This window comes from Mesoplodon bidens, assembly GCF_964165515.1.
Source record: "Mesoplodon bidens genome assembly, contig: HAP1_SCAFFOLD_352, whole genome shotgun sequence".
Lineage (NCBI taxonomy): Eukaryota > Metazoa > Chordata > Mammalia > Artiodactyla > Ziphiidae > Mesoplodon > Mesoplodon bidens.
Genome location: NW_027672295.1, coordinates 375,288 through 387,222, shown reverse-complemented (window position 1 = coordinate 387,222; position 11,935 = coordinate 375,288). Strand labels below are relative to the sequence as shown.

At 47.1% G+C, this 11,935-nt stretch overlaps 1 long non-coding RNA gene across 9 annotated transcripts in view; it reads left to right on the top strand.

The window, feature by feature from the left end:
* The first annotated feature begins 2,772 nt into the window (after positions 1-2,772).
* The window catches only part of LOC308610390, a 174,203-nt gene continuing 165,040 nt past the window's right edge, over positions 2,773-11,935 (top strand). For all 9 annotated transcript variants that reach the window (XR_014014530.1, XR_014014531.1, XR_014014532.1 and 6 more), the window contains exon 1: positions 2,773-3,133. This is a non-coding gene — a long non-coding RNA (uncharacterized lncRNA). The remainder of the gene's footprint in view (positions 3,134-11,935) is intronic.

The following is an 11,935-nucleotide window of genomic DNA, read 5'->3' as shown; positions in this document are numbered from 1 at the left end:
GGGATCGAACCTGCGCCCCCTGCAGTGGAAATTCGGAGTCTTAATCACTGGACCTCCAAGGAAGTCCCCAGGGCTTGCTTTGACATCCATCGAATGGTGGCGGGTGGACACGGGGAGCAGCTGTCTGTGAGCCATCCTGTGTAGAAATGCAGGGTGGAGAGCAGGACAGCTGGAGCGGGAGGGGAAGAGGCGGAGGAGGGAGGGAGGGTGGGCGGGCGGGCGAGAGACAGACAGAGAGTTTCCGGAGACAATAGCTCTGGCCATGTCCTAGGGCATGAAAACTGAAAATAGCTCCTAGTGCCGGAACCTTGGAGCCGCAGCCTGTGAGCCAGGGTGACTGGCTCTCCTCCCTGGTGTGTGTGTGTGTGGGTAGCTCTGGGTTTCTCAGGCTGGGAATGGGGTGCATGGAGCAGGGACGGAGTAGGGACCCTTCTCTCTGGGACCTCGCGGGCCATCCTTAGCTCACAAAGCTGAGCCACTCCTGGCCCTACGAGTGGGGGGCTTATCCTCCCTGTCCACTGGATCACACCCCCTCACACACAACTTCCCCGTGTGTGCTCCCAGCAGCCAAGAGAATCTGTTTTTAAAAGATTTGGGTGTGGGGGGGTAAACATACAAACAAGAGCAGAATGCATACTTTTTCAGAATGGGAATGGCTCTGTGTAACCCCACCCCCAGGGTAACCACAGTCCTGACCTCTAACACCCTTGATGAGTCAGCCTTGGTCTGGGCTTGCGGACCCACGGAAGCTTCCTCATCCCCTCCTTCAGACCCCGTCTCTCCCTCGGCGTCTTTGTGAGAAGCACCTGGGGAAGTGGCACTGCTAGGCTGTACTGCTGCTAGAACTCCACCTGGGCTCCACCAGGCTCCAGCCCCCCGCCCTGTGCACCTCTCTGACCCTGAGGCACCTCAACTGGTAGGAGCGGCATCACCTTCCCTCCCGGGACTTGTGACACTTAAGGGAGACACCGAAAAGACAAGCGTTTGGCTCCCTGGCTGGCAAAGAGCAGGTGCTCAATTGTCATAAGTGTCCGTATCAGTGAGGCTTCTCCAGACAAACAGAATCCATAGGGTGTGTGTGTGTATACACACACACACACATACATATGTACACGCATACAAAAATATACAGCTGTGTATATATGCAGTATGCATACAGACATATACACATATAGTATATGCAATACACACATACATATATACACACGTATATAAAATGCATCGTTTGTATATATACAGTATGTATACACACATACAATACACGTATACATATACACTATACATACACACATATCAAATGCATAGTTTGTATATATACAGTATGTACACATACATATAACATATGCAATAGACACACCTAGGTACATATATATCATACATATATACACACATACAAAGATATTTAGATGTGTATATATACAGTATACATACATATATAATATATGCAATACACGTACATACATATAGACACATATATACACCTACATCTAAAAGCATGTAGCATAAAAATATATATGTACTGTACATATAAATTCATCGTATATATACATATATATCATATATATAAGATATATACACATACATATACATAATGTATACACACACATACACACCTATATGTAAATATGCGCATGTACATACACATCTAAATACATATGCAAGTGTGTCTATATATAGTATATACATATATACATATAATACCTATGCAACATATACACATACAGGTATACAACATATATACACACCTATATATAAATATACACTGTATACATACATACGTACAGTGTACATATACTGTATATGTACACACACCCATATATCAATATATGGGTGTGTGTATATACACAGCATGTTCACATTTATAATATGTATACTATATATATACACATACATACATGTATACAATATATACACACAAATATATAGGCTTGTATGTATACTGTATATAGTACTTACACATATAATACAAACGCACGCACATATAAACGTGTATACATATATATAATATGTATACACACATATACAAATTAATAGGCTTGTATATATTCAGCATTTTTACATATATAGTTTTGTTTTAAGGAGTTGACTCATGTGACTGTGAGGCAAGCAAGTCCGGGCAGGACTCTGGGCTGGAGACACAGGGAAGAGCTGATGTCCCAAGGCCATTGGAGGAACAGTTCCCTCTTTCTAGGGAACCTCATTTTTCTCTCCAGTCCTTCAACTGATGGACGAGGCCCACCCACGCCGCGGCATTGACAGTCTCCTTTACGCAAAGTGGACCAATTTCAGTGTTAATCTCTTCTGAAAAATACCTTCCTGGCCACATCTGGAATAATGTTTGTGGTTGCCGGGGCCCCACGCAGTGCGCACATGAGATTAACCATCCCCGTGGCGATGATGACACTTTATTTTCTCCCTTGAACATTGTCCCTACTATTCCAATTAAAATGGCAGTGCCATGAGGGCAGGGCATTTCCTTTTTTGCCAGTACTGAGCGTCCGCGGTCTGGTGCCTAGCATAGGCTAAATACACGGCATTTTTGTGAACAGAAGCCGGGATTCCAGCTGTCATATTTAATGAGGAATTATAGTCTTCTTATTGGGGGGAGGGGAGGGGTGTTTCACGGTACGTCAAGGGCGGGAGTCGAACCCGCCATCCCAGGCCCCGAGGGGTCTCCTCGGGTCCCCACTTCGGGCCGGTGGGTGTGGCTGGGGGCAGCCGAAGACGTGCGTGCGTGCGTGCGTGCGTGCGTGAGAGCGGGCGTGCCCACAGGGTGGGCCGCGCGCGCCGCGAGTGGTTCGGCCCGGTCCCCGGCTCATTGTGCTCGCCTCACGCAGGCCTGAGTTCGCAGCAGCGCTGGAGGCCCGGGGCCTGTGACCACAAAGAGGGAGCCGGGGGCCGGACGGGAGCGCGGCGGCGGCGGCTGAGGCCCAGGCCAGGCCCCCTCCCCTCACCGCCCGCCTGCCTGTCTGTTTGCCCCGCCCCCGCCGGCGGCGCCGCGCCCCTCCCCCAACCGCCAGACTAGCACGGTGCGGGGGCGGCGCGCGAAGACATGGGGGAGAAGCTGCAGCTGAGGCTGGAATCGCTCGTGGGGGCCGAGCCCGCCGTCTGCCCGTGGCCGCTGCCGGTCTACGTAAGTGCCACCCGTCCCCTCCTCCCGGACCCCCGCCTCTCTTCCCCCACGGCGCGCGCTGAGCCCACCGAGAAACGGAGCGACTCGAGTCGCCAGACCTTCTTTGGAGCCCCCCCTTCCCGCCCCGCCGTGGTTCTCCGCGGCCGTTTCCAGCCCCCGCGCGCAGGGTGGGCAGAGGGGAGCCGGGGCCGGCCGGGGGCGCAGACTCGGCCGCGGGGACCCCTCGCTTCTGAGGGGCTCCCGAGCCGGTCTGCGGTTGGCTCTGCAGGGCTGGGGACCCCGGTCTCCCCGGGCCTGGACTGCCGGCGGGCTTGCCCTTCTGTACTTTAGGATTTGACATGTAGGGTTTCTTTTGCCTGGTAGTTTATTCTTATCGCTGTCAACGTGCTTAGGTTTTTTTTTTTTTTTTTTTTGAGGGCACCCTTTCCTCCCTGTCTCCAGTTTTTTGTGTTTCTGTTTTGTTTTGTTTTAGTTAGACATTTTGTCCCTCTGATCTTGAGTGGGTGGGCTGGCAGGACACTTGGAGAGGAGGCGTGCTGTCCCCTGATCTCGAGTGGCCTTTGGAAAATGACACGCCAAAGGGAAATTTACACACAAGTCCGGTGATTCCAGAAATGCAGGGTGTCCGGCCAGGTGGGCGTCCGGCCTCTCGTCCCCTGTGGCGGCGTGGTGCGCGTGTACCTTGTCTCAGGGTTTACGCTTGGGCCCCGCAGCCCACCTTCCAGAGGGAAAGCGCAGCGGGCGCCCTTTCGTGCGCTCAGCTTGCGGGGAACCGGCCTCCAGGCGACCCGGCGGGGAAGCCCGCGCGACCCGCGCGTGTGTGTCAGTTTTGTGGAAAATGTGTCGCGGCCGGGGTCGGGACGCTGGGACCGCCTGGAGCCGACGTTGACTCCGAGCCCAGGTTCTCCGCAGTTATCTGAGGTCCGAGGGTTTCCAGCCCTCCACTGCGCACTGGCGCTTTCTATTTTTGCCCTTCCTGTGCCTGGAGGCGCGGCTGAGCCTGGGCTCTGGCTTTTCCGGTTGGGTAACTCCAGGCGGCCCGGGTGGGCGGCCTGAGCAGCAGTGGGCCGGGCGGGGAGACATGCCAGGGGAGGGAAACTGAAAGTGGGGAGAACCTTCAGAACTCCAGCTGATCCACTTGCCTCACCTCCCCGCCCCTCTTACTGCATTTGTCATGCAGGGGATGGCTGGCCGGCACATTTTTCAAACTGTAATAATTTGTGTCTCCTTAGTAGCCGTGAAGCATAGTTCACTTGTAGTGCACAGTTGTAGGAGTTTTGATCGCCATCAGGCGGCAGAGCAATCCTGTCATGCCATTTGCTGCCCTTTGGCGCCAGGGTGCCTCTAGCCTCTTGGCCACTAATCTCCTCTCCGTCCCTAAGGTTTTGGCTTTTCCAGAAAGTCAGATAAACGGAACAACAGCATGTAGCTTTTTGATTCTGGCTGCTTTGGCTCAGCAAAAGCTTTGTGAGATTCCTCCCGGGTTTGTTTTGTTGTTGTTGTTGTTTTAACTATTTATTTAGTTAGTTATTTACTTGGCTGTGCTGGGTCTTAGTTGCGGCACATGGGATCTTCATTGCCGTGTGCAGTATGTTTTAGTTGCGGCGTGGGGGATCTAGTTCCCTGAGCAGGGATGGACCCCGGGCCCCCTGCATTGGGAGTGTGGAGTCTTAGCCACTGGACCACGAGGGAAGTCCGTCATCCCTGTTGTTGCGGGTATGAGAAGCCACTCCTTTTTCTGGCTGTGTTGTATTCCATTTTCCGTTTGTCCATTCGCCTGCGGGTGGCAGGACTTGTGGGATGTTTCCAGTTTTGAGGGGATCAGGAATAAAGCTGCTGTAAACATCCCAGGGCAGGTTTCCATGTGAACTTGGGTTTTTACCTCACTTGAGAAAATACTCAGGAGTGGGACTGGGGTCTGTGCTAAGTGTATGTTTAACAACTCTTTTGCATCTTAGGAATTGGTATTTTTGAATATTGGAAGAGTTTAGAAATCCACTGTGACCCAGCACCCAGGCACTTGAAACGAAGTTGAAAGTTCCTCTGGAGATGGTCACGTTGTCCCCGTCACTGTCTTTTATTCGAGGCAGAGCGAGGCCACAGATGTGTAACCCTTGTAAGGAAGGCCTCGTGTGTCCAGGTCCTGGCAGGACCTGGCTTTCTGGTGGTGGGCGGTTCTGAAGTGGAGAGCGTCTTTCCCTTGCTGGCCAGACCTCGCTTGGCAGGGTGCGGGGTGTGCTGCCTGCCTGGCCGGGCGCTCTTTCTGCCGGTCAGCAGCCGTTCCTGGTGTGTCTGTCCTACTACCAGGCAGGCGGTCAGGGGCCCTAGTGACGTGCTCAGCGAGCCGCAGCCTTCCTAAAGCTTTGCGGGTAATGTCTGCTACCCTCCCATTTCCCTGCTGAGGAATTTTGCTTTCTCAGGGGAAGTGAGGGGGCCAGTACTTTATAAGAGTTCCTATTTTGTGATGACTCGATGCTGAATACATTAAGAAAATGGGCTCCTTCCAGAAGCTTAACTTCTCAGAAGGTCAGATTTCGCATGTGACTGCACATTTGAAACGAGTGAGCTTGTTTGTTCATGGATTCATTCATTCTGCAGGCACCTCCTGGATATGTACAGTGAGTGTTCCAGGGGGCGCGGAGGACAGTAGACAGTATTCTTTTTTTTTGTTTGATTTTTGAATTTTATTTTATTTTTTTATACAGCATGTTCTTATTAGTCATCAGTTTTATACACATCAGTGTATACACGTCAATCCGAGTCGCCCAGTTCAGCACACCACCATCCCCACCCCCCTGCGGCTTTCCTCCCTTGGTGTCCATACGTTTGTTCTCTACATCTGTGTCTCAGCTTCTGCCCTGCAAACTGGTTCATCTGTTTGAGACAGCTGAGACAGCTTTGTACTTCCCGCTTCCAGGGGCTCTCGTGTGGGCGCTGCGAAGCGGGGTTTTAGATGGTGCAAGGTGGAGGGTGGGCACTAGAACCGGTGCCCAGTGCCCGGGTGTGCGTGCGCTAGATGGGGCGTGCGGCCTCGGACTCCTGCCGGCTCGGTGACCCCAGCCGAGTGCTCTAAGGCTTCTAGGTCTCAGTGTTCTCATCTGTAGCATGGGCTGAACAGGACTCACTCTCTCTGGAGGTTACAAGGTCTCACTGTGTTAATGCTTGTAGACCCTACAATGTAGGACTTAGGACAGTTTGGAGCATCGTTAATTGTTCCACAGATATTACCTGGTCTGTTGAACGACTTTGCCTGGTACACGCCAAAGCGATTAGGAAACTGGTATATCCCAGCTTCATTTCCTTTCCATTAAAAGAGGGCTCAGGAAAAAAAATTCTGTTTTTCAGTAGTCGTATCATATAGTGGAAAGGGCAGGGGTGTGAAGGCAGCTTAGGATTTGAATTCCAGGGCTTATGCTGTCTGTGGCCTGGGCAGGTTACTTTTGAACTGCAATCCCCACACTTGTAAAATGACATTAAAAACCACTCTTTCTGTGGGTTCTTAGAATTAATTAAGCAGGTTATGTGTGTAAAGTAGCCTGGCACTTGAATGAGTTGTCAGAACCAAGGGCTGCTGGAGACGATGCTTCCGCCCTAGGTAATCTCCCCTCCTACTGGGCGGCAGGTAGACACAAGCACAGTAGTCAGTGCTCTGGAAGAAGTGAGTTCTGGTGCTACAGAGCACAGAATCTTTTTTTAAATTTAATTATTATTTTATATTGGAGGTTAGTTGATGTACAATGTTGTGTTAGTTTCAGGTGTACAGCAAAGTGGTTTAGTTATTCATATATCCATTCCTTTTCAAATTCTTATCCCGTACAGTTTGTTCCAGGCTATGGAGTAGACTTCCCTGTGCTATGCGGTAGGTCCTTGTTGATGATCTGTTTTATACAGAGTCGTGTGTCTATGTTAATCCCAAACTCCTAATGTATCCCTCCCTCCCCCCACCTTTCCCCTTTGCAGAGCACAGAATCTTGGAAGGGAAAGTTCAGGGTAGGCTTCTTGGAGGAGGTGCCATCCTTTCTAAGGATATGTAGAAGCTCCTGGGGTGGCAGGAGGGAGCAGTGTGTGTCAAAGTTTGAGAAATATAAGAAAATATGGCAAAACTAAGGTATAGGACTAGAACTCAGGGTTTGGGAAAGAAATGAGAGTTGATACTGGAAACCTAGTGGGGCCCAACAGAACGGGGCCTTGTTTGTCCTGTCAGAAGTTTAGATGTTTATCCTGAAGGCTGTGGGAAACCCTAAAGAACGGTGAGATGGACTTCTGGTTTAGAGACTCACTTGGACCTCCATGTGCAAGGCACTTGATTGGGTGCAGGGTGAATTGTAATCTAAGGTTTCCACTTAAGTTATAAAAGGTTGGACTGGATTTTGCAGATCTGAGAGAGAATGGGTGGGGCCTGGTGACCAGTTAGAAAAGGGAGGGCAGCAAGCGTGGGTGACAGTTTACAGCTGCATCTTTTTGAGAGATATAGAGCACAGTAGGAAGGTATTGGGGGTTGGGAGAGGATCTTACTTCATCTTCAGTGCTTTAGAGGGGCCTGGTAGACAGGTCTGGGCCCAAGGTTCAGATCTGGGCTTTTGGGGAGGAGAGGTGTTTGAAGGCATGGGAGAGACTTAGGTTACCCACAAGAAGATCCAAAGAATCATAGGTCTGAGGGCTTTTTAAGTGGGTATACTGAGGAAGTTTATAAGCTGAAAGAAAGCAGCCAGCAGAGAAAGGGTGTGAAGATCTAGGAGAGGAAATGATTGTTCATTTGTTTTCAAAAAGCTGAATACTTATCATGTGCCTGGCCCTTTTCTAGGATCTGGGGTTCTCACCATGTGTTACCTCTTCTGCAAGGACAGTTCAACTCATTCCCTGGTGAAGAGAAGTCAGATTATTCTTTGCATCCCATTCAGGTGTAGGAACTGTTCTGTACCTCTGAAGGGACTTTACTTAACGAGAGTAATAAGTTAGAAATCAAAAGAAATTAGAGCTGGAAGGGACCTTAAAAGCCACTGTACTTAATTTTGCCTAATATTTTACATTGATTGTAAGAAAAATGCAGAGCCCATTCTCTTCAGAATTCCTTCACTGAACTTTCTTTATGACTTTCATCCAGTGGGTCTAGCTTGTAAATTTTGGCCTCCTCCTAAATTTGCTTCTTCATCCACATTACATTTTGCCCCGACTATGGTAGAAACTCCTGGGTGGTTTCGCGGCCCCTGGTCTCAGTTCCTCTAAGTTCATCTGCCTACCCGGGTTGAGTGATCTTCTAACATGACAGGATATGCCTAAAATAATGCTGCTAATGGCTTGCCCACACAGAGTCAGTGCATACTAGCCGCCCAGCGTGTGCTCTGCACAGAGGCCTGTAGTCTGAACTGTGCTTTGCCAAGCCTCCTGGGGCTCTTTGCCCTGAGGAAGGGGAGCTTTTTGTGATCACTCTCTTTATCTAATTGGTTCTTCAGCTGCGGGGCGCCTTTTTCTCATCAGCGGAGGCACCCTTACTCAGCCAGTGGTAGCCCCAGGCCTCATCACTTGTGGGATACAAGCCATGCTCTCTCCCAGGCTTGCTTGGGCCAACATCTCTATTTTTATTTCTGTCTCTTCTCACACTTGGACCGCTGGTCTTTAATCATCCCCACCTGCAGTATTTACAGTGCCCAGCAGGTGTCAGGCTTGAGTGTATTTGCACAGGTGCTCCCTGTGCAGTTAATGCACCTCCTACTCCAACTCTGCATAGCCTCATCTTTCTAGACTGTACTCCAGGGTTATCATGAAGCCGTCACTTAGATATAACTTTTGGCCTCCATAGGCACTTCTGTGCTTCATGTCATGTGATTGAAATTTTGACTTTATAGATCTTCCTCCTTAATGAGGCTTTAAGGACAGGAGTCATTTCTAATCCTTAGCACAGAGCAGATGCTTTTTAAAGATGATAAAATGTATGGTTTAAATGACTCATTTTACAATACTTTTGCTTTAGCTTCTGTTAGAAATAAAGTTTCCAGATATTGTGTTCCTGCAATAAGAAATAACGATGTGACCTTCCAGTTGTGTAAAGCTCATCAATGCTGTGCAAGTGCGTCAGGTGCGCTAAGGAACGTGGAGCCAAGTGTTCTAGTTGTGAGAGAGACTTAACTATGTTAACAAAGGTAAGCCTCCATTGTGTCCTGCCAACATTTGACAGTTGCTTTTGGGCAAACTAAATTTATAAAATTTTAAACTGTTCCTCCCCTTTAAAGGGATTGAATATTTGGCCACTTTGGTGCACCTGTGTCTTGTGAATTGTCCAATTGGAGATGGAGGTTTAGAAAGTGAATTTTAGTCTTGTTTAAGTCTCTTCCCATCAGACTGGTCTCGTGATTTCCTACACACCATGTTACTTCCTGTCTACCTTTCCTTGGTGTTGTTCATGCCTGGATTGTCTCCTGTACCTGCTCAAACCTTGGTCCATTCTCATTTGTACCATGGAAGTTTGTCATGCCGGATACTGTCAGAACTAATTTTACTTAAGTTTGTGTTAAGGTGCAAAGCACACGTTTTGTATATTATCTGTTTTTTGTGTTTGTTTATATTTTTATGGTTTCTCTTCAAGAAATATTATGAGTAGGGAAATAACAAGATGTAAAGAGAAAAAAGTCATCATTCTCTTTTAAGTTGTTAGAACATCTACCTGCAATCATAATGCACTGTGGTATGTGTTAAAATAGGAAATCTGTGTCATGTCCCGTAGGAGCAGGAAAGTCAGTGGTGTTAGTGGGGGTGTGTCATGGAAGTAATCACAAAGCAGGTGACTGCTGGTTGGGGTCCTGAAACATTAGTGTGTGTTCCCTGTGTCCAGTAGTGGTCTGGAGGGGTCAGGAAGCGTGTCTTTCAATTTGAGGGAACAGAGGGTTTGAGGTCCTCTCTGTTCTATTGCTCTAGTATAGTGTACTGCATAGCAGCTCATAAAATACTGGGTTTATAGTTGATATTTAAATCGCTGATTGATCATCAAGATTGGGATGTATCATTGGAAATGAAAATAGGAAGAGTCTTATGCTTTTTAGGTTTTTCCTTTTTTTCTGATGTCTCAGAAGGCTCTTTGACGGGGGACTTTTTATTCTCCCATACAATTCCATGAATACTTATACCCTGGCACTTATTTTAATGGCATTTTCAATTTATAAATGTCTCTGAAACACATACTGTAAACTATTTGAGGGTAATGACCATGGCCATTGATGGCACATCTTAAATGTGCATCGTGTTAATGTTTGAGTGTCAAGTGGTCTACCATCAGTGCTTCCTTCTTTCACCCAGTTTTCTTCCTCATTTCTTTCTCCAAATTTGTCTCATTTTTCTACTCTCCCTTTTGCTTCTCTGTTCTTGCTTTCTCTTTCCCATTGCATGTGTCATTCTTCTTCTTCTTCTTCTCCTCCTTCTGACTTCATTATTACGGCCAACCAAAACCTTTTCTAGGATTGTCTCTATCTTCCTTTCCTCTTCTTTGCCATCCACAAACTCTTACAGAATATTCTTGCTTGACTCCGTTACTTCCTAGCAAACCCATGTACTTCCTGGTCACTTTAGAACATTGAAAAGTGTTGGAATTTTTAAAAATAGGTAATTATAATCAGTCTTCTTTCACCTCTGGCATAAGACTCTTCTTCCTCAATCTGACCATTCTTAAATCTAGAAGTACTCCAGCTCATTGGTCTCCCTTACCCCCATGTTTAGGCCAAAGAACTTGTGAAACCATAGCCCTGTTTAATACTTGAATTTATCAAAACATAAGAGGGCTAATTCTGCCTAAGGGCACCAAAGAAGAATAAAGACGCCACAAATAAACGTTTAGTCCAGATTTATAGTGGACTCTTAAGTGCCTAGTTGAGTGCTAACCGTTAACTCACTTGAACAACAGGGAGGTCATGACACAAACTAACATGTTAATTGTATAGACACTTCACTTCACCATTCCTCAATGTAGCTGATAAACTGCATCCAGTTAGCTTAAATAACATGAATGATGAATTTCCCTGTGTATATAAATGGGGAGTTTCTAAAGTTTTTGTTTTCCCTTTGTACAACTACTGACTGCCACCTCGCTTGGTCAGTGCAATAGAAAATGATGACTAAGAAACACATTGTCTCAGTATCAGTGGACATTATGTCCTAGTAGTGTATAAAAATCTCAAAATTCTTAATCTAAAAGGTAGTTCTGCCAACCTTATATCCTTTTCCTTTGTTAATATATATATCCAATCTATGAAGGTCTCGGTTTCCTTACTTAGAATATGAGGTGGATAGATTTGCTGATATCTAGAGACCTTTCCAATTTTAATATTCCCTAGTTATAAGGGCTGAGCCAAATACAGTGGCTCCCTTAATCATTAACCTTGCTCATGATGAAAGTTATCAGCAAGTTCTACTTGTAAGAGATCAAACATTCATATAGATGTATATTGTAGCACATTGACTTTTACAGAACTCAAAGTAACACAACATAGTTACATTCATAGACTTAAGGTCACTGTGGTATACTTTACAATTTTTCTTTTCCCTAGTAAGGAAATGTAGATCCCTAGGAAGGGATTTCTTTCTCTGCCTTTCAGTAATGTAAGCCTTTTATTATCTCTTGGATCCTAAAAATGGGTAGGGTTTTGGCAGATGGAGCTTAGGACAGACATTCCAGGTGACAGGGACAACACGAGAAAGGGCAGAAGGAAGAATGGATTTTCAGAAAGACTTGATATCTTACATGATGAGAGCAGCGTTTCACAATCTCTGTCCTGCAGAACACTGGTTTTAGATGATGTTAATGTAGTTACAAGA